Below are 23,336 nucleotides of genomic sequence, written 5' to 3'. Positions count from 1 at the left end.
AAATCATTGTGTTTCTGGGAAATGGCAAGATGAGCTGATGCTTCTGGGAAATCTAGGATAAGAGACCTTTGTGACCTATTTTAGAGTTTGATAAACTTTGGGTTCCTCTCCTGAGCGCCATTTCCTTGTCTTTCCCTTGGTTTGGTGGAGTTTGATAATATACAAGAACCTGGTTTTAAAGATTTATTCTTTCTGAATGGGGCCCATTTGAGACTGGGTTCTGGATGAGAATGCCCTTTGAACTCAAAGATTCCTACTGAGGAAAACTGAGTTGGTATAATTGAATAGGATTATTGGACAATTGTGTCTCTGGGTTCAAAAAGAGCATTAAATTGCGAGAGATTTTTAGAAATTGTCAGTCTCTAGTTCTCAGATCAAAGGATCTTATGGACCAAGGATTCACATGAGGAAATGTTTAATTTAGGGCCTGGTCCATATACTGGGGAGTCAGGCCTTTATATGGACTTTGGATAGCTATTATCTTGTTGCTATTGTTGTTGGTTTTGAATATTTATATTGTTTTATTTTCCTAATAAAGGGACAACTTATGTGTTAAGTGGTTCAAAATGGAAAGGGGGAAAAAGGCTAGAGCCTGGGGTTACTTAATGTTCTATTCTGGTTCTGAGTCAGCTCTTTATCCCACCCACCCCCATCCCATGCCCATCTCAGCCATTCTCTTTTCCTATATAAAGATCCACTAGCACTTTGATGCCATGGACCCCAACAACAAAAATCCCTCTGTAGGTATTAGCATTAGGACTCAATGTGAACTTGCTTTTGCCAGTCTGTTTTTCATGAGCTGGGTTCATCTGCTTTTGCCTGCTGCCCTAATGCTTCAAAACTCCCATATTTCCCAAAGGTACCCTTTGAACTCTCTGGCTATCCTTGCTCCATTGCCCAAAATGTTCCCTTAAGTTACCCAGAGATGCACCCCCACATACCCTCTCCCCAAGCACCACCTTAAAACCAGACTGAGTCCCTGTTTCCATATCCTTACAAAAGTTCTCAGCTCCCACAGTCCCTCAGATTCAGCAGCAGCTTCATCCTCTGCCCTTCATCACAGACAAGTGTCCCACTACCAATCACCAGTGTCAGAAGAACACACAAGGGGAAGTGGCAGCATGGATCCAGCTCCCTTAATCCAGAGCTTCCATCTCTTGCAGGGGCAACAGTGGGAGAGGAGGCTAGCCAATCAGAGATGACCTTCAGGTCTCTGGGGGGGCACCTAGGAAGTACAGGTGCCAGCCTGGAGTTTGGAAGATTCCTCTTTGTGCATTCAAAGACCCTTACTAGCTCTGTGACCCTGGTCAATCCACTTAACCTCATTTGTCTCAGTTTTAATCATCTGTAAAAATAAAGTGAAGGAAATGGGAAACTATTCCAGTATCTTTGCCAAGGAAACCCAAAATGGGATCATGAAGAGTTGGACACGACTGAGCAACAACAGTAGACTTCTGAGCCGAGGGAGCTGAGGGTCTGGCATTGGCAAGAAAGTCAGAGGCTCGGCATTTTAGGCCACGAATTAAGAGATGACTGAGATTTAGCTAAGAGCAGTCCGGGGGCAGAGAGATATATAATTTCATTAAAGTCAGACTTCCTCCATTGGTCCTGACCACAATTTCCTTTAAATTAGCAAATATGACTTACGGCAGGGGTCCTCAAACTTTTTAAATAAGGGGCCAGTTCACTGTCCCTCAGACTGTTGGAGGGCCGGACTATAGTTAAAACAAAAACTTTGTTTTGTGGGCCTTTAAATAAAGAAACTTCATAGCCCTGGTGAGGGGGATAATCGTCCTCAGCTGCTGCATCTGGCCTGCAGGCTGTAGTTTGAGGACCCCTGACTTAGAGCATCAGGGTGTCTATTTCCCCCTTTGCCCCCAGTTCACCTCTCTGGGACTACCTTGGTGATGAGCCTGCCCCAACTTAATCCGGCTGGTGTTTGCGCCTCGTACCAAACGCTAATTCAGTCTTTCCACCATTATTGATCTCATTTTACAGATGAGGAAACTAAGGTTGTGACTTGCCCAGGGTCACACAGATTTAAGTATCTGAGCCTAGAGTTGATTTGGGGTCCCCCGGCTCCACTCTATCCACTGTACTACCTAGGGTCCCTTATTTTTTTCTGATGTTTTAAAAGCAGGAGCACTATGAAATCTTCTCAGTTAGCATAGGTATAAAAGTCAAATGACTACACTGTGTAGGGAAACGTGTAGTGGTATCTACTCATATCCTATTTTATTCAGTGGAAGTGGCTGAGAGGACTTTTACTTTCTCCCTCTCCCCAACTCTAACCTTACATCTCCTAGACAAGTTTTGGAACTTTGGCCAAGCTGATTCTGCTCTTAGCCTGGGAAGCACTTTTTTCTCTCCCTCTGTCCCATGAAGACACTGAGCATTCCCTGGGAATGAAGTTTCAGCCAAACCTCCCTAGAGGTTATAGCGCTGACCAAACTGCTCAGTGGCTGTACCTGCCTGGGCTAAAGAGTGATTCTCTAGCTTACTGCCCATTGTGCAGGAGCAGGAAGCCCCTCGCTACTCTAGCCTCCCTGGTGCCCTGGTTGTTTTAAATGTAGGCTAACAGATAAATCCAGATATAACTCACTTTTCTTAGGGCTTATCGCCTTATCTGTTAATTTTCTCACTTTCCTTCTCAGTGTATTCCTAAAGAATTCTTATATGTTAAATACATTTACTGAATGGAAATCAAAAGCAAATTGCAACCCCTTTTGAGCATAGGTATTGCATTTTCAACTCCCCATCTCCCTGTCTTGGGCTTTGTCCTTCCCTCTCATCATAAACATGAGCTTTATCAAGCTTTATCAAGCAGAATCAATCTCAGGATAACCGGTTCACCACCATGGCTCATTCTTCTACCATGAATGGTCAATGGTAATTATTGGCCCGCGTGTACTCTGTGTGTTAGTTATTGGCCCTAGGAAAGTGTGCCTCGGTTATCTATGCGGCCATTTGCAGCGTGTCTCAGACATGTTTCAGACTTGTCCCAAAAGTGTGCCGGTTTTCAGTAATTCCGTGACCCTTGGTTCACCCATGTGGCCAGACAGCTGCACCTTGGGAAATTAAGTCCAGAAGTCTATGTACAAAACTTGGCTCCATCTTTTGCAAGAGAATGGCATGGCAGCGCGGCCAGTGACAACTGTCCTTGAGAGGCAACTATATCTCTCCATAGCTTCTAAAGACCTTGGAAACTTCAGAAACAGCAGGCACCTAGTATGCGGAGGGAGGCTGCCACAGAAAGAGCGACATGGGACCTTGTTCAGGACTCTTGAAGTCCCCAATTTAGCCAACAGCCAAGGGGCAATGGACTTGTTAACCTGAAACCCTCAGCTTCTTTCCGGCCAGGTCATTCATTAGGATAATCAAGAGAAAAAAATGGAAGAAATGGAGGTTGTGGGCTCAGTACAGAGTATGAGGGATTTGAAGTCTGATATATGAGTACTCATCAGCAAGTCAGTTCCTAGGTGGGGGGGGGGGGGGGGGGGGGGGGGGGGGAGGGGGGGGGGGGGGGGGGAGAGAGAGAGAGAGAGAGAGAGAGAGAGAGAGAGAGAAGACTTAGGGATTTTAGGGTTTGGGGAGCTGGATTTCTGATGGGATGTCATTTGTGAAGTTCTAACACAAAGTAATATAAAAAGTACAAGAATAGAAGAAAATGTGGCTTTCCTATGCCTTATTCTTCCTTTAAGAATCCTTGATTTTATTAGGATGTGTGATCATTGTAAACACTCTGTTCCTGGATGCATGTTTTGAGAGATGTTTTGACTTCAGTCCATCCTAATGAGAGCGTTTTCCAAACCTAGGCTGGTCCTTTCCAACTGCGTAGAAACTACAAGGGCTGAGGCCATCCGGGTTCCAAGAACCCAGGATCAATTCTCCATCACAATAAATCACTGAAATTGCACTCAGAGATGAGCTTCAAATATATCATTTCAATCCAATTTAAATATATCTTGGGTAACTTCAATGGATAAGGACTATGCGTATTGCCACATAAGACATAAGGAATGCTAACAAAGCACCCTATGATGGATTACATCCTCCTATTTGAATGTAAATTTCTTGAAGGTAGGGTATGCCAGCATGTAGTAAGTCTAACATATGCTTCATTTATCCATATCTCTATTAACTTGGCTTCAAAGAGCTTAGTTAGTTGCACAAACAAAACCAATGCAACCAAAATTAGAAGGAAAGCAAGAAACTGGGAAGGGGGAGGATTTTTACACAAGTATCTCTGATTAAAGGCCTCATTTCCCAAATATATAGAAAACTGAATCAAATAAGAATACAACTCATTCCCCAATTGATAAATAGTCAAAGAATATGAACAGGCACTTTTCAGATAAAGCAATCAAATCTATCTATAGTTGTATGAAAAAATGCTCTAAATCATTGTTGATTAAAGAAATACACATTAAAACAACTCTGTGATACAATCCCACACCTATCAAATTGTCTATTATGATAAAAAAAAAGAAAAACAATAAATGTTGGAGAGGGTGTGGAAATACTGAGATACTGAAGCACTCTTGTTAACTGATCTAATCACATCTAAAGCGTTATCAAATTGCACATATTCTTTGATCCAGAAATACCACTAGTATGTCACTATCCAAAAGAGATTTTTTTTAAAGGTGGGAGCTGAAAGCTATTAGTACAAAAATATTTATTAGCAGTTTTGTTAGTGGTATCTAAAAACTGGAAATTAAGGGGATGCCCATCAATTGGGAAATGGCTGAGCAAGTTGTGGCATATGATTATAAAGGAATATTATTACACTATCAGAAATGATGAACAGGATGATTTCAGAAAAACCTTAAAAGACTTATTTGAATTGATATTGATATTGAGTGAATTGAGCAAAACCAGGAGAACATTGTACACAGTAATAACAATATTGTATGATGAACAACTGTGAATGATTTCTCTATTCTCAGAATACAGTGATCCAAGATAGTTCCAAAGAATTCATGATGAAAACCTTCAGAGATAGAACTGATGGTATCAGAATACAGACCAAACCATACTATTTCCCATTTTCTTTCCTTCTTTCTTTTTCTTTCTTTCTTTCTTTCTTTCTTTCTTTCTTTCTTTCTTTCTTTCTTTCTTTCTTTCTTTTCTTCTTTCTTTCTTTCTTTCCTTCTTTCTTTTTCTTTCTTTCTTTCTTTCTTTCTTTCTTTCTTTCTTTTTCTTTCTTTCTTTCTTTCTTTTCTTTTCTTTTCTTTCCTTCCTTCCTTTCTTTCTTTTTTCTTCATTTCCTTTCTTTCTCTCTTTTTCTTTCTTTCCTTCTTTCTTTCTTTCTTTCTTTTCTTCCTTCCTTCCTTTCTTCCTTCCTTCCTTCCTTCCTTCCTTCCTTCCTTTCTTTCTTTCTTTCTTTCTTTCTTTCTTTCTTTCTTTCTTTCTTTCTTTCTTTCTTTCTTTCTTTCTTTTTGTTTTGTTTAAGTTTCTTTTTGTCCACTAGTATGAAAATGTTGTACATTCATTATTGTACATGTATATACACAGATTACTATGGTGGGAGAGAGAAGGGAGGGAGAGAATTTGGAACTCAAAAACTTAACAATGATGTTAAAAATTGTTAAAATTATTTTTAAGGGTCTAAATGATTAGGATACAAATTAGACTGTGATAAAACCATGGAAGGAGCACAAAGCTATGCGGTTTCAGAGGAGAAGAAATCACTCCTGACAATTAGTGGAGAGGGGAGGGGAGCATCTAGGTTGGAAAGAATGAGGGAAGACTTTATGGAAGAGGTGGTTTTATTTGAGGGACAGGATTAAAACAGGTGGTCAGATGAGGATATCAGCAGGGCCAAAAGGTGATGTTTTATTAAGGGAGGATCATGAGACTCATGCAGCTGAGACTAAGACCTGTTTCTCTGGCTGAACAGAATTAGGCACTAGCTTTGTCTCTGAGAACTCCAGGCTTGCCAACAGTCCTTCAATTCTTCCACGAGATGGCAGCATAAGCCTTTCTGAGCACAGGACACATCCCGTTGGCACTTCACGGAACCCCTGCAGATCCTGTTGGATTTGGTGAATATTTATTTACCATCGCAGGAATGGACTTTGAAGGGGGGGGGGGGGTCTCAGAGACAGCACAACCAGCCTCTTTACAAAAAAAAAGGAAAGTGAGGCTAGAGAAGTGACCTGTATAAAGTCTCCCCACAGCAAGTCAAAGATAAAGCCGAGTCAAAAAGGAGCCAAGCGTGCAGCAAGACCAAGAGGTAGCTTTGATGTTTCCGACAAGGGCTCAGTGCTCCAAGATCTGGGCACAGAACTCACATGCTTTCCAAGTAGGAGGCGGCACTGGGGCAGGACCTTGATGGAGACACACACATGCAATAAATCCTTTCCACTGATAAAAGATACCTAGCATTTGGCAAACAAAGGGCTTTGTATCTGATCTTGGAGGTTAGAAGGAGTCACTAGAGTTTATTCAGTAGAATGGAGAATGGGGAGGAGAGTGTGAGTGACATGATCTCTATGTTTAGAAAAGTCACTTGGGTGGTGACTTCCCAGAAATAAGAATCAAGCAGTGAAAACTTAGACTCATTATTGAATTACTTCCCAAACTTGCAGCCAATGTAGATTTTAAGTCTGCTCAGTCAGATACCATAAGCGAGTCAAATAGACGTTAGTTATAACTATGTACGCGGCAGCCTAGGAGAAGATTAAAGAGATGGTGGTAATTTGCTCAGCAATTGGCACTTGGGAGCCTCTGGATCTGAAAGCATGAAATCTCAGCACCAGATCTGCAATGAATTGGAATCTTGTGGTCATGGAGCACTGGGGATGGGAATCACAGCGGGGAGCCTTGAGCCATTGCTACCTGGCCTGAAAGTAGAAAAGCCTCCTAGTGCTGGGAGGAATTGGAGACAGGACAGCCCAGGTTCCTAACTTCTCATTTTCCTCCTCTCCATGCTATGTCTCTTTGTCCAAATCTTCCCATGTGGATCAGCCTCCCACTAGGTCTGCTGCAGACCTTCCCTCCAACCAAAGTTTGTTTGGGGATAGCATCCTCATCTCCTTTGCTCTGTACTGGCTTATGGGAGGGTATTTCCCAAGGAGAATATGTTCCTTCTCCCTGACTGTCCCTCATCACACACAAATGAGGCATCTAAGTTCCAGGGAGAAGGAGCTTCCTTAAGGCTCAAAACTTGCTTGATAAAAAGTTGGATTGAGACAATTAACTAAATGGAAAGAGGTTTTTGAGGGTGGAAGGAAGGCCCCAGAGCCAAAGAAAATATGTGGCAGCTATTCCAGATAAAAAAGCAAAGAAAACAAGAACAGGTCAGTTCCCTCTCTCTTTTCCCTAGTACATTAGGTTGGGAGCTTTATCAGGACAGGAACAAAGTTTTAACTAAATATCTCCTTTGTTTTTCATGTTGCTGGCATAGTTGTTTAATGAATACTTGTAGTTTGATTTGGTACCCAAAGGTCAATCGGGACTAGGAAAAAGCTAGTGTGAAATGGTGGGGAATGATCTGGCAGACTCTTGTTTCATCCAAGAGAAAGGGCTGAGCTCCGTTTGACTCATGACAAGACAACCTAGTACGCGAAAAGCCTGCTAAATTTTGTCACATGCCTCATCAATCACAAAAGTCAGGTTTGGGCAATAATGGCCGAAAGTCATGTTCAAATTCTTGGGCCACCAGCTTAGACATTTATGCTGTCTTAGAAAAGTCTCCTTGTCTCTCCAGCAGCTGCCTTAGTGACTGGCGGAGCCCTCCTTTTCAAGGGCTAAGCAAAAATTGCAGCACATCTCACTTAAGCTGACAGATTGGAAACACATGGAAAGAGGAAACACACACAATGGAAAACATAGCTACAAATACATACATATGTATGCATATATTGGAAGAGTATTTCCCCGCTAATTAAGCATTTTTTTTAATCCATTATTTGTGCCTTGCAACAATGCTGTGGCAGCATCAAGGATCCCTGAAGTCAGAAGGCCTGGATTTGAGTTTTGACCCTGACACTTAAGCCTGGTTGATTCTACACCTGAGATTCTATAAGGTGCAAGAATTTGAATAATCATTCTTTTGTTCAGCTCAGTTTCCTCAATCAGCTCAGTTTCCTCAATTGTAAAATGGGAATAATACTATTTGCTACTTCACAGGATTATTCTGAGGGTCAAAGTGATGCACTTTTAAAAGCCCTTTCTAAAATACTATATAAAGATATTCTATGGATAACACAGGAAGGTCCAGCCTAACAGCAGTGACTCTGAGCTGCTCAAAGAATGGAGCCAAAATGAAGTCCAGATTTAAGAATCTGGATTTAAGAATAGCCTTGAGCCTATGACTGATCTTGCCAAAGGAGGAGGTCATGATTTTTATGGATTGCAAGTCCAAAGCAGGTTTGATAAGATAGAAGTGAGGGAGAAACATTTGGAATTCAAAAATCTTATTTTAAAAATGGATGTTGAAAACAATCTTTACATATAACTGGAAAAAATAAAATACTATTTATCAAAAAAATAAATTGGGGCAGCTAGTTGGTGCAGTGGATAGAACTCCAGCCCTGAAGTCGGAAGCCCTGAGTTCAAATCTGGCCTGAAACACTTAATACTTCCTAGCTGTGTGACCCTGAGCAAGTCGCTTAACCCCAATTCCCTCAACCAAAAAAAAAAAAGGCAATAAATAAATAAACTTCAGAAGCACAGTATAGAAGTATGACTAGGAAACATTTCATCTAAAATGTCAAGTCAGCTAGAATTTATTAAGTACCTTTGTTGTTGTTGTTCAATTATATCAGGTTCTCATGGGGCTTTCTTGGTAGAGAGACTGGTTTGTTATTTATTTATCCAGTGTGTCTCCATTTTACAGATAAAAACTGAGGCAAAAAGGAGTTAAGTGACTTGCCTAGATTCACCCAGCCATTAAGAGTCTGAGGCTGGATTTGAACTAGACTTCCTAACTTGGGGCCCACTGTACCACCTCATTGAACCCTATTAAGAACCTACATTATGCCAAAAAACTGTATTAAGTGCTTGGAATATAAAGAAATACAAATGACAGATCTTGTTTTCAAGGAGCTCATAATCTAATGGGGGGAGGGAAGACAAAACACAAATAACTATGTGAATACAAACTATGGCCATCAAGGATAAATTGGGGATAGTCTCAGAGATAGGCATTAGCATTAAGAAAGACCAGGAAAGGTTTCTTGCAGAAAGTAGGATTATAGCTAGTGAGAGAAAATGCTAAGAATAAAGAGATGGTGTTTCCTGTACCTGAAGGAATAGTTCGGAGGTCAGATAGAGAAGTTTTTGTGGATTGCAAACCCAAAGCAGGCTTGATATGACAGTTTAAAATATTTATCTTAGATTGTATTGAAAGGCATAATGTCTAGGATCAGGGGAGCTGATAGTTCAATTGTACTCTGCTCTGATTTGGCCACATCTAGAATATTGTCTTTAATTCTGTGAGTCCCATTTTAGAAAGAACACTAATAAGATCCCTTCCAAAACTATTTTCTATTCATTTTGTATGTTTTATATATACATATATATGTCTACACAAGTGTGTAAATATGCATATATACCATTATATCATTATATCATTATAGCAATCATTATAATGTAAGCTTCTTGAGAAAAGGGTCTATTTTCTTTTGGTAAGCACCTGCCTTCCAGGTGTTTAGTATAGTACCTGATATGTAGTAAACACTTAATAAATGCTTAGTGATTGATGAACTAGAAAATAATCTAGAAGAGGACCACCAGGATAGTAAAGAGTCCATGCCATAACAACATAAGAACTGGGGGAGGGAGCGTTTAGCTTGGAGAACAGACAAAGGAAAGGAAAACATTAACAATTTTCAAGATTTTGAAGAATTGTCAAGTAAAGAGAAAATGGGCTTATTCCAGTGGAAATAGGCAGACTTAATTTTGCTGTAAAGAAAAATTTAATGATGGGAGTTATCCAAAAGTGAAACAGGCTCCTCATCATCATAGATCCTCAAGCAAAAACCTGGATGACCCTTCATTTGGTATGGTTCCAGGATGAAAGGGGGAGGTCCTGTTCGGGAATAGGTAGTCAGCCCTTAGCTGAACTCAGGGGTCCAACTTTGAGATTCAGAAACTCCATGATTCAAACTGATTTATTTTGGGAGAACGAGAGTACAGACTGTGTCACGGAAAGACAAGGTCTTGAAGTCAAAAGACTTGAATCAGTTAACAAGCATTAAGTTTGCCTTGTGACAAGTGTTTCCTTTGAGGGAAGTCCTCTACCAAAGTATAACTCAGTCCTTTCTAGTCTTAGAAAGTTGCCGAGAGGAGCTCAGAGAGGTTCATTGACTTGCCCAGCACGGGTCAGACATAGGACTTGAACGCAGGTCTTCTGGAATCCTAAGTCAGTTCTCTGCGGGAGATGCAACACTGTCTCAAGCTCTTCTTGCCATTCCTTAACATCTTAAATGGGGAAGGATGGTGGCTCCTTGGCTCCCTCTATTGGACTTTGGTGTGAAGGAGAGAAGACCTGGACTCAGCCCAGGCTGCAGTCAATCTGTCTGGCTCTGTTCCATGACCCAGACTTTAGCCTGGACCTTAGCCAACCCCACCCCCCCAGTAACACTTCAGTGGTCGTCCACCCTTGGTTCCAAAAGGTTCTAGGTAAGAAGGGCAGCTGAGCTAGTGACGACGATCACTTCTGTTGGTAAATCACTTTCCCATCAAAAAATTCTTTTTAATTCAACTAACATATATTGAGCATCTATTATGTTCCAGGTACTATGTATAGAAAGACAAAAAGGAAATCTTTCATGCCCAGGAGGATTCCATGTATCACTAGAATGAAGCAACAAATACTCAAATAAGTATAAATACCAAATATATGCAAAGTTAATAAATACAAAGTAATCTGAGGAGGAGAGAGTCTTCAACAACTGAGTGGAGGGTGGACATAAGGAAACCTTATTTCAAAAAATTTGATTCATAGAACTTGCAGTTTCTTCCTAATAGCTACTCCAGGACACCTACGACCTCAGGTGTTCATAGTTTGACTTAAGTAGGGTTCCTTAACTTTTTTGTGGAGTAGACCCCCTTGGTGGTCTGGTGAAGCCTATGGTTCTCAGAAAGATGCTTTTAAATGCATAAAATGAAATATATCATGTTACAAAGGAAACCAAAGATTTGTGAAAATAAAGTTATAAGTTTTTTTCCCCATTCAAGTTCATTGACCTCTGAGATCAATCTATAGACCCTTCGTGGAAATCAATTGAGAGGAAGGGAGCAGGAAGGTGAAGCTAGGAATCTGCCCAGAGCAGATAATCATAGGACTGTATTCTTTCCCACAGAATGGGAGCCAGAGAGGAGGCCAGGTAACTCAGGCAAAAACTGAAGAGTGCAAGGAAGCTGGAGCATGGGATGCAAGGACCCCAAAAGGGGTCATGAAATGGGGACACAAAATGACTCATGCTCCTTGCTCTTGGTATTATAGGCCTGCCTACCAAATATATCCAGGGAGCCCTCTCTTTCAGGTTAGGTTGCTCTGCTTATTCACTCATTTCTGCCGTGTTCAAATCTCTGTGACTCCATTTGAAGTTTTCTTGGCAGAAGTGTTTTGCCATTTACTTTTCCAGTTCATTTTACAAATGAGAAAATGGCGACAAACAGGATTAAGTGACTTGCCCAGGGTCACACAGTTTGTAATTGTTTGAAGCCAGATTTGAATTCATTTTTTCCTGATTCTAGGTTGATCTAGAGGTTGCTGTGCACTAAGTCATTATTTTAGGATTAAATTTGCTTCCTACAGAAAGAAAAGGAAAGTCTAAAGGATGAGGTCCTCTGAAGAATCAATTCTGCCTTCCAATTTACAAAATATTTTATCTCATTTGATCCCTTACTACCATCTGAAAAGGTAGACAAGATAGAGGTAGAGGTGGGGGAATGGAAGTCCTTAATTTAAATGGGTGGAAATGAGAATCAGAGGAAGGTCAATGGGGTTACACAGAAAATTAGTAGCAAAGTTGGGATTTAGAAGTCTGTGACTCTTATTCTGGGGTTTTTCATGTTATACCATATACCTGTAATTTACCTTCATTAGTGAAAGGGGAAAAAAATCCCTCAAAATGCAGGAGCAAGGTGAGAAAATGGAGCCAGATAATGATGTAGAAATCAAGTGTTAGAAAGAACCTTAGAAGCCAAATTGTCTGACCTCTCCATTCTGTAGATGAGAAAACTGAGGTACAGAGAGAAGTGACCTCCTTGAGAGTTTACACTGAATTACCATCAAAGGTGTTAGCAGAATAGTGGTTTTCTGATTCTGAACTCAACTACAACACCTTGCTGGTCCTCATTATCTTACTACCATGTTAGGGCTGGCGGAAAATGTGTTCATACAACTCATTTCCAAAACAGCAGTGAACTCTTATTGTCGAGAGACTTGGCAGCGTGTTTGACCTGTGCCCAATAAGTGCTGAATGAATGAACAAATGTAGGAATGGTTTAAGCTTGTTCGTGTGGACCTTTCAGCACAATTCTCATCACCGAGAGACATTTATTGAGAACCTTTAGGCTGCCAGGTACCCAGTAGACAAGGATCATAAGATCACAGATTTATTTAAAACTGAAAAGAACCTTAGTTTCCCCTGAAAGAACTCAGATTGACCCTATCAGAGACATTGGCCCACAAATGTCTTCTTGGAAAGAGAAGAGCATCTGATAGATGATGAATGTTAGTCAATAAATGGACAGATAGATGAAGAAACAAATCACTGAATGCTTATGCAAAGCATAAATTCTAATGCTAGGAAAAACATGTTCCTGACCATTACTGCAGATGTTTTTTCAGATCAAATAATGTTTCTTTGAAAAATTGTGTAGGATGTTTAACGGATGGAGCATCAGACATGAAAGGCGAGTTCAATGAGTTTACATCCTGACTTAAAAAAAAAGAATTATGTAGCCAAATTTCTGTGTGAGGTTATTCTCGTGTTTGGAATCTGGTAATAGTAGATCTACTGGGAATATTGGAAGAGGTTTATAGACTTTTCAAAGACTGAGCTACATTATAATGAGACACAGAGGAGTAGATATTTGGCGGTTATGCTGAAGTGACTCTTGGCCCTCTCTCCTTAGAGAAAGAAAAAGATGGTATAAAAAAAGTAGCTTTGGAAAAGTATTGGAGGCTTTAAAGGGTCATTTGGCCATTTCAGTCATTTGGGGTTAACTTTCAAGCTTTGAAATAGCAGTATTCTTTCTCCATGAACCATCTTGTGGGGCATCCACTGAAGCATAGGGGATCACCAGATCAGAAGGAGAATCTGGGGGGGTTGGGGAAGAGAAGCATCAATTTAATGAAAATTTGACTAATTGTAAATGCACTTATCTGAAATACTCTGGGGCTTTAAGGTATAAAAAAAACTAGAAGGAATACTTGTAAGTGGGGGTCCAGGTAATGAAGAACATTGAATGCCAAGCAGAGGATTTTATATTTGGGTCCTGGAGATGAAAGGGAGCCACTAGAGGTTTTTGAGTAGGAGATTGACATAGTCAGACCTGTCGGAGCAGAGTGAGGACAGACTTGTGGCAGGAAGCCTAATCAGAAGGAATAATCCAGATGTGAGGGTGATGGAGTGTCAAGGGGGAAAAAGTGTTTTTCAGAGATGTTGCAAAGGTAAAAATCAACAGACCATGCCAACAGATTGGATATGGAAGTGAGAAAGACTGAAGAATCAAGGATGACACCTCCTTTTCAAGCTTGAGTTCTGGGAGGATGGTGGTTCCCTTCATAATAATAGGGAAGTTAGGAAGAGCGGAAGATTTAAGTGGAAAGATAATGGGTTCGGTTTCAGACATGCTGAATTTGAGTTATCTACAGGCCATCCAGATGTCTATAAGAGATGCTAAACTTGGAGATTAGGGCTAGATAAGTAATCATCATTAATTGAATCAGTAGGAGTAGAGGAGATCCTCGAGTGTAGTAGTAGAGGGAAAAAAAGAAGAGATCCAAGGACAGAGCTTTGTGAGACAACCACACCTAGTGAAAAAAAAAAGTCCCACAAACAGGTAGGAAGCGGACCAGGAGGGACTAGTGCCAGAAAAACTGAAAGAATAAAAAAAAGGGTAATCAACTGTGTCAACGGCTATAGATAGGTCAAGAAAGATGAAGACTGAGAGAAAGTCATTAGATTTGGTAAAGAGAACATTAGTCATTAAAGGGAACAGTTTAGGTTGAAAGTTGAGATCAAAAGTCATACTTTAGGGAGTTAAGAAAGAGGAAAGAAAATAGAGGTATCACTTCCACTGTCTTAACCCTTTTCACTGGAAGTCTTTATGAAAAATCTGAATAATTTCTTGTCAAGTATATTGTAGAGGAAATTCTTATAAAAGATCTCCAAAGCTGAGATCTGTCTGAACTTTTGGATTTTGTGACTAATACCACCAAATAGTATTTATTATTTAGCAGATAATATTTGTAGGTTATTAGCAATCAATCAACAAGCAAGCATTTATTCTGTGCTTAGGCACTGGTACAGGGAGTAGCTAGTTGGTACAATGGATAGGGTGTCAAAACTGGCGTCAGGAAGATTCAGCTTTCCGAGTTCAGATCTGGTTTAGTTGTGAGTTTCTGGGTAACTCATTTAATCCTGTTTGCCTTAGTTTCCTCATCTATAAAATGAGCTGGAGAAGGAAATGACAAACCACTCCAGTATCTTTGCCAAAAAAAACCCAAATGGGCTCACAAAGAGTCAGACAAAAGTGAACAACAACAGCAGACACTGGTGTTAAGTTCCTGGATAAGGGAAAAAAAAGAAATTGTTCCTTCCCTCAAGGAGCTTACATTCTGTATATTAGAGCCCTTCCTCTCAAATGTCCTTAGGTTTCTCACGCAGAATTCAGCCTACAATTTCCACCCCACATAATATGCAAGATGCAAAAAAGAGAGCCTAAAAGAAGTTATCGATTAGGGTAGAGCTTAGTAGGTTTGACTTGATGTCTCAGAGACATAAATGGAGCTTTGTCTCAGAGTGCCACAATTTAGAGGGCACTTACAGAAAGTAAGTGAAAAAATACTCGTAGAAACAGCTGAGTTTAACACCTCATTAGCAAGAATATTTAGTGAAAATAAAAAGCTACCAAATGTTACTTGTGATTCTTTACATCAGCTGCTGTACTCCAGGTAAGCTTTGCCCTGCTCCTCCTCTCCACTCCGCAAGTGGAGCAGCTTTGGAAGCTCTGCACCCATTGGGGTCAACGTCTGAGTGCTTTTTATGCTCTTGACCGAGTATGTTTTTTGAAGCTTGCGCCTGGTTTGAAAAATGCTTTAAAAAAGGGTTCTGCAGGAAGCCCTGGGAGAAGCCTAGTAATCACCTTCTATCATTCCGATGGCTGCTATTACAAAAACTGCCAGCAGATAGCAATAGTTGAACATAGTTTGTGTTTCATATTGGATAGGAAAAGCTGGGTCGAGTTAAAAGAACTTGACTTTGACCTCTTCCACTTTAGAAGTTGGCTATTTCAGAGGGAAGTGAGACAGGACCAATTAAATAACCAGGAGAGAAACTCAGGATTCTGATTTTTGACTAAGTGATATAAATATGTTTGTCTTCCAAGGCACCAGTATGAGAGAGACCCTGTTTGCTTGTAGACATCTATAATATGGGAGAAAATGATAGCAAAACTAGGGGCAAGGAAACTCCCTAGGAAAGCTCCTCTGCCTCAAATTATTTTCCTAGCTGATATTTCCTCAATTTTAAAAAATAAATTTTTATTGCAATATGTTTTGTTTTCATAATAGTTTCTCCCATATATGTCCTAGAAAGTCATTCCACTTAACCAAGGATATTTTTAAGAGACCAAAAAATCAACAAAAATGATCAGAAAAAAAGGGAAAAAGAACCTGCAAGTACACACATTGTGCCACACCCATGTCCTATCTCTACAAGAGTAGGAGTTACGTTTATATAGCTATTCTTTGTGTCATGCTTGTTCTTTGAAAATCTGTAATAATGACTTTCAATTATTTTGTGGAAGTTGTTTTCATTTATTTTGCTGTAGTCATGGTTTATTTTTTCTTAGCTTTGCTTACTTCATTCTGTATCAGTTCAATAAGTCTTCCTATGGGTTTCTGTTTTCATCATAGTCTTTGTTTCCTATAGCAGCACAGAATATTTTATTGTATTCATGTACCATGTTTTGTTTTTCATCAAAATTGGTGTATAGGAGACTTTATCAGAGACCTCTTTGAGATATATGACTAGTACTGGAATCTCTGGATCAGAGAGTATGGATGATATCTCCTTGTTAGAGTAATTTCTTTGCATTTTGAAGGCCTTTGAGGCTTTCAAAAGCCCTGTATTAAAATTCATTATCACTTAGGAGAGAAAACATCTTAATCCTTTTCTTAATGGGAATTGACTTAATTGGCTAAAATTAGAGCCAGAGGATTTCTGGAGAGCCTTAAAGATCATCTAATAAATTTCCTTCATTTTATGGATGTGAAAATGGAAAGAGAAGTGACATTGTCTAGTCATAGAGCTAAAGTGAGGGTTAGTTTAAAAAAAGGCACTTGACTGAGTTATCTGGAGTCTAATATTAACTTTACTACTACTAACTCTTTGTATGATCTAGGTCAGTCCCTTTCCTCTTTCCAAACCTCAGTTTCCATATCTGTAAAAAGATGATGTTGGATTAGCTAGTTTCAGTCATCTTTGATGATCTAGAATTCTGTGTTGTAGTTTGAGAACCAAGGTCCAAGTTTCCTGACTCCTCACACCAGATCTCTTTCTTGTACTCACCCATTATCATAATTAACTGAGAATAAGGGCCAAAATGGGATGGAAGCTAGATGCCAAGGAAATAAGAAATGGAAAAGGGATGTCTATGGAGAGAAAAGAAATCTGGGGAAAAAAGGAATATAAGACGCTTGAATAAGCAACCATGAGACCCTAAGAGACAGAAATATCAGAATCCCTTATAACCCCAATATGAAGGCTCTCCCAACCTCAAGCCCTGTCTCAGTCTGATATTTCTGGCTGGAAGAGAGGATGTATTTCTTTAGTCTTGCTAACTTCCTTTTGTCCCTCTTGGTGATTCCCAGCTCCATAGAGCTTCTCAGAGAAGGGAGAGATGAATTTTCAAAGTTTTCTAATATTTTAGTACAAGATGAAGAAAAATCTTCTGATTTTCTTCTGATTGCCATCATTTCCTTCCTCTTCAGCTCAACCCTTCCTCATCCTCTTAACCATGATCATGTCAGCCCCAACCTTTCTTCCTACTCTCCTAATAGGAGAGTTCTCAAATAGGAGATGAAGAGAAAAGGGGGATTGACTCTAGCATCTGTTACATGGTGAAAGCTCTAGGTCCCTGATAGTGAGTTGGAAACAGCCAAGAGGTGAAGTAATTTTCATAGCCCAAAGAGCTCAAACAGGATTTCAAATAACATGAATCTTTTAAGTAATTCCTAGGTACCAGACACTTAGCCTGTATGAGGTGGTACGAAATGAAGCAAGAAACAAACAAAAATCATTACAACAGTCCTCAAGGAGCTTACATTTTAATGGGAGAGACAGCATAAATCGTCAATATTAATACTCCCAAAAAGAGAGGGACAGCTAGTTCAGTAGGCTAACACTGAGCCCTAGAGTCAGGAAGACCAGAGTTCAAAATTGGTCTCAGAAACTTCCTGGCTTTTTGATTTTGGGCAAATTACTTAAATTCAGTTGCTTCAGCTGTAAAATACAGATAAGTGAGTATCACATTGGATGTTTGTATAACACTTGTCCAATGCCCAGTACATAGTAAACCACTATACAAATGCAAGTTATTATTATTATTACAAATTTTGCCAGCTGCATAGTGCTGCTGGGGATTGGGGATCCTCAGACCTAGAAACCTCTCTTCCTACAAGGAGAGTTCTTTCTTGGCTTTGGATTCATATAGGCAGCTGACAATCCATTTCTGGCTAAAGAGGCAGCTGAATTATCAATCAATACTTTTCACCCCTTCTCTTCCTTTGTTTTTCCTTCCTCCCAGATCTATGCATATTGTTCCAGTGATATAATTTTAAGAATGAAACAATTCCTATTTACATATCCATAGTGTCTCCCATAATGCCTGACCAGTAGTAGACACTTAACAAAATCTGATTGTTCAATCCCTGGCACCCTGTTTGTAAGGGGCACCTTTGTCTGTGGGTGGAAGTTAGTCTCTTTTCTTGAACTCACTAAAGTCCTCTCCCATATGAACGGCCATTCCTTTCTCCCTATGGCTAAAGTATTATTGGCAGTTTGCTGAGAGTTTGCTAGGATTTAGGGTAAAGATGACCTGGTACAATAAACCCCTTTCCAAATCTTTTGGCCTATATTGATCTCTCCTAGAGAGAGCTTTAGCCTAGAGTCTAAAAAAATAGATTTAGTTAGTGTTTCTGAAGCCCCACTTTTGACCTCACTTAAGTTCCTTCTGCTCTGTTTGTGCTCTATAAGACTCCTCTGCCCTTGACTGAGGTGTCAAGTACCCTGGGCCCAGAGGTGATAATCCCACTGCTCAGACCACATGGAAAGTTGGTTTTAAGTGCCATATTTTTGGAACAAGTTGGAGAGTAGCCAGGGTGGCTCAGAGTTAAGTTAAGCTCAATAAATATTTGTTGGTTTAGCCAAGGAGTCTAGAATCCTTTTGAAGGTGGATGTTGATTGAAGTATTTTATCTTGGAATGGGAGTGAGCTTTCTTAAAAGAAGGAATGGATGCTCTGCAGGCAACACGCGGTCCTGGGCACCTAGCAGACATTCCACAAATAGCTGTGGATTGGAAGAATGTGTGCCGTGATAAATTAACACAGGAGAGCCTGCTTTGTCTGTGTGGAATCTGGCCTGGTCCAGAGGGGAGGCAGTTTTGGCTGGGAAGACAGTGAAACAGAGCCCTTCCTACATTTGGTGTCTAGAATCTTGGGGTTCAAGATCTACCACTTGTTAGTCCTGGAAGGGTAGGAGAGTCATTTGTTTTCTGAGGCTCAGTCTCAGTTATGTTAAATGAGGATAGTGATTTGTCTGCTATCTGCCTCACGAGTTTGCTTTGAGGATCAATTGAGATAATGGATATAATTGCCTTTTGTAACCACTAGGTCCTGTGTTTGCGTCAGCTGTCATTATCTTTGGCGAGAGAAAGCAACCCTCCCTGAGGGGCAGGGTTGTCCCCAGCTGGGACAGCTGGAATCCCCAGCGTCAACGTGCGTTCTTTGGGGTGTGGGGAAGAGGGCGACTTTATAAGTAGAGCTGCTCCTTCGGGTCTTGTCCTCTTGCCCTTTGTTTCGGCTTCCTTAGGAAAACCTTCCGACCCGTGGCTGAATCTGCCCGTAGAGAGTAGCATGCAAAGCCCACAAACAGCCCCAGGGCCCCTCGCAGGGAGCGGGCGGTGATCAGCGTCAGCTCTGCACTCGGGTCCTCGGGATTGCCATTGAGCCGAGCCGAAAGAATACAGGGGTCGCCGGTCGGCTCAGTACACCTGGAGCTGCCTCCCCCGCCCGTCTTGGAGGGAAACCAAGTCTCGCCTGCCTTGTCTCTCTTAATGTGTAATTGTGGAAAATCGGTTTCTCCTTTCTTGGGAGTTTTTTTCCATTCACTTGCAGAATCTATCACAACCAGGGCAGGCGGCGGCGGCGGCGGCGGCGGCGGCGGGATCTGGGATGCGTGAGAGGCCTGGGTTCACTCCCCGTCTCCCTGGCAACCACTCCCGCTCAGGCCCGCGCCTCCAACTCCGCAGCTGAACGGATGCTGGCTCGAGAGAAGGCTCCATCCATCCAAATGGTCTGAGTTTCGGTTGCCGTGGAGACCGGAACTTTGAATTGCTCAACTTTTGTGAATCGCTTCCCGAGTTGGTGCTGGTGCGGAGTTCAGCCCGGGAGCAAGGGAGAGTTGCTGGGACGAGGGCAGGCGGGGATTGAGTGACCTTTCCTGAAGTGCTTTTGCATCCATTCCCGTGCCACAGACTGTGAAAAGGGGGCAGGGCAGGTGGAATCACCCCCGTTTTACAGATGAGGGGCTCGACGCTCAGAAGTAACTTACCCAAGATCGCCCACGGTTCAGAAGTGCACTCGAATCCAAAAATGCTGACTGGGGTCCGTTTTTCTTCCTACATCTCCCTCCGAGGGGCTGTTGGCACCGGATTAGAAAGGGTGAAGGCAGCAATGAAGCAGGAACAGCCTCCAAATATTGGGAGAATGGGGGGACGGGCTAGCGCCCTAAGGCTGGGGACTGGAGGCAGAGACTGAGACTATAAACATGTTCCATGTGTCATTTTTGATGAGTGTCTCCCTCACCACTACAATCCCCTCACACACAGTTTTGTTCACTGTGTGTTGAGCAGAATTCAATTTTTTTTTTTTTAGAGAGGTCTCTTGAGCCTTTAGCTTCCTAGGAAAGCCTGGTAGACCATGTTAATTTCTGGATGGAAGCTCTCCAAGCCTTCATGCGTGCCAAAGAACTCTTAAACTCTCTGCCTTTAGGCACCTCTTCCCAGGATTGATACAAGGTTTAATTCCAAGTGAAGCTGGAGAGGGACCCATTCAGTCTCCTAACGGTTCTAGGCTTCCCCTCCTCCAGGCCATCTTGAACACTCCAACCAGATTAATCCTGCAAAAGCATAGTTCAGATCACAATAATCTACAATTCACAAGCCAATAATGTCATCCAATTGCTCACTAAGAGAATCCAAGATTTTTTGTCAGGTATTCAGGGGCCCTTCATAATTTTTTCTTCAATCTTCCAGTTGAGCAATCAAGTAACATTTATTAAACACCTACTATATGCCAGGCTCTGTAATGAGCACTGGATGCAAAAAGGATGCAAAAAAAAGGCTAAAGACAATCTCTGGAGTTTATAATCTAGGGAAGACAATACACAAATGAAAAGCAAGTTATATACAAGAGCTCCACTATTCCTTCAATCTACCTTATACTTTTTGTTTACTATAAATTCCCTCATGGGCAGCTGGGTAGTGCAGTGGCTAGAGTGGCAGATGAATGAAGACTTCTTTTCCTGAGTTAAAATATGCCCTCAAATACTTAACTAGCTATGTGATCCTAGGCAAATCACTTCACCCTATTTGCCTCAGTTTCCTCATCTATAAGAAGGGATAAAGAAGGAGATGACAAATTAATATCTTTGTCAAGAAAAACCCCAAGTGGGTTCACAAAGAGTCAGACATTACCGAACAAGTTCCCTCTTTGTTCCACCTCTGCCTATTTGTCCAAGATATTCTCTTACCCTGGACAGACTTCCTTTCTATCTCTGCCATCTGAACCCAGCTCAGCATCCTTCAGGAAGCCTCCCATTTCTCCCGTCAGCCAGATGCAATTTTCCCTTCTTTTGACTCATTTTGCAAATACCTGTCACAGGCCTTACGTTTTGTTTGATGGTCATTTGTGTAGTTGGCCTTTCTTCTCCTCTTGTTCTTTACTGCAAACTCCAGGGCAGTCTAATTCTTTTTTATGTCCTTATAACTTAAAGATCCCTTTTAACTCTATACAGTTTCATGAATGTGGGATACAGGATACCCTGAGGAGGAGAAAACAAAGATTGGATGAGAGGAGAAAGGTTTAAGTTAGGACAGCATATCTGGTTGTGATCAATATGACCCCCCAAAGACATTACAAAGTAAACAAGCATTTATTAAACACCAGACACTATCTTAAGCACTTTATAAATTCATCTCATCTGATCCTCCCTCACAACAACCCTGGGAGGTAGATTCTATTTTTAGTGCCATTTTACAGTTGATGAAACTAAGAGGATTGTTTTTAAGCCAGTCAAATTTGAATTCAGGTCTTCCTGATTCCAGACCCAGCTCTCTCTACCCTATACCAACTGGCTGCCTTTATACATTAGTATCGAGTTGCTTTTTTTTTTTTTTTTCTGTGGAGGAGAGAAGTTGGTTGAGCCTGGGGAAACAGTATAGTAGACTGGGAATTGGGATGGTTGAATCCCCCTATTCAGTTTCTCATAAAAAAAAAAAAAACACTTGGTGGGGTCCAGGAAACAGAACCATGGGTATATAGACTGGACTTTAAAGGTTATTGGTCCATAAACATCATTTCACAGATGAAGAAACTGAGACTTAGCCAGGTGAAGGGAATCATTTGATGAATCAGTCCCGTAGCAGCAGCATGTGGAAGGTACAAAGCATGGAATGTGAGAGTCTTCCCCACCATGAAGCTTCCCACTTGCTCAGAGATGCAGGGGAGCCGGGTGATTTCTAGATCATGACAGCCACAAGTTGGAATCTGAAAATGCAATGTGTCCTTGGAGCGGGAGCCCGGGTTGGGGGCTGGGCTGGGGGCTGGGCAGGCTGTTGCTTGGTCCCAGGGCCAGATGGAAGTTGTTTTTCTGTGCACTTGGGGTTTAACCCTTTGCAGGCTGTCTCCCATAAGGGAAAAGCCAAAAGCAGCTTGGGATTACAAACCTTCTGACGCCTCCCTCCTGCCTTTGCTCCGGGAGTCCAAAGGAATTGACAGAGGGAATGTGAACCACATTGCTGACATCTTAAAAATAAATTGGGGTCCTTCTAATGGAGCCGGTGAGAAAGGCACAGCACTGGGAGTGGAGAGGGGGATGTGCTACAGCTCCCACTAGGAGTTAGTGACAGAGCCAGAAATGGAACAGAGAGTTCTGACTCCTAACCTGCAGAGCAGTCTCCTCCCTGCTACACTGTCTTCTTCCCTTCCCCCTTCCATTTTCAGGGTGGGAACCTTGCTTCCCAGATGGAAGATTGGTTTAGAAAGCCACAGACTGAGACCAAGGTGGTAATGCCCTCAACCAACTGGCAAGCCAAATTCAGGCCTGCCCTGTAGAGTTTCCACATTCCTCTGTTTAGAAGTTGTGTTCTTTGGAGAGGAAAACTCTGTCCATTGAAGTTTCCTCCTGGTGCCTATGGGCAATCTGCCTCTTGAAAAATTCCTTTGCTTATTGGACTGTTTTAGATGTAGCACTTTGCAAAGCAGATCCTCCAGAGAAGACTAACTTAAGTTCAAGATATTCTATGGGTTCATATCTACTAAAATCATTGCCTCCTAGCTGAGATGGGAGGTGACACAAGATAGAAAACTTGAGCCCAGAATCAGGGAGAACTTGAGTTCAGAATTAGGAAGACCTGAACTCAAACATGGCTTCAGACTCTTTCTAGATACTATGACCCTAAGCATATCACTTCATACGTCTGTCTCAGTTTCTTCAACTGATAATAGGGGATTCATAATAATAATAATAGTACCTATCTTCCAAAGGATCAAATTAGATAATATTGTCAAGTGCTTAACATAGTGCATGGTACATAATAGGCACCTAATCAATACTTGTTTCCTTCATTCCTCACAAGCTCCCAT

General features: G+C 41.3%; 1 protein-coding gene across 1 annotated transcript in view; it reads left to right on the top strand.

The window, feature by feature from the left end:
• Nucleotides 1–23,336, top strand: part of PEBP4 (phosphatidylethanolamine binding protein 4) — a 263,686-nt gene that overhangs the window by 6,522 nt on the left and 233,828 nt on the right. The gene's annotated exons all lie outside the window — the stretch shown is intronic.

Source organism: Sarcophilus harrisii, chromosome 2 (genome assembly GCF_902635505.1).
Source record: "Sarcophilus harrisii chromosome 2, mSarHar1.11, whole genome shotgun sequence".
NCBI classification, from domain to species: Eukaryota; Metazoa; Chordata; class Mammalia; order Dasyuromorphia; family Dasyuridae; genus Sarcophilus; species Sarcophilus harrisii.
The sequence above is the reverse complement of the archived record's forward strand: the minus strand, read 5'-3'. Positions and strand labels throughout refer to the sequence as shown.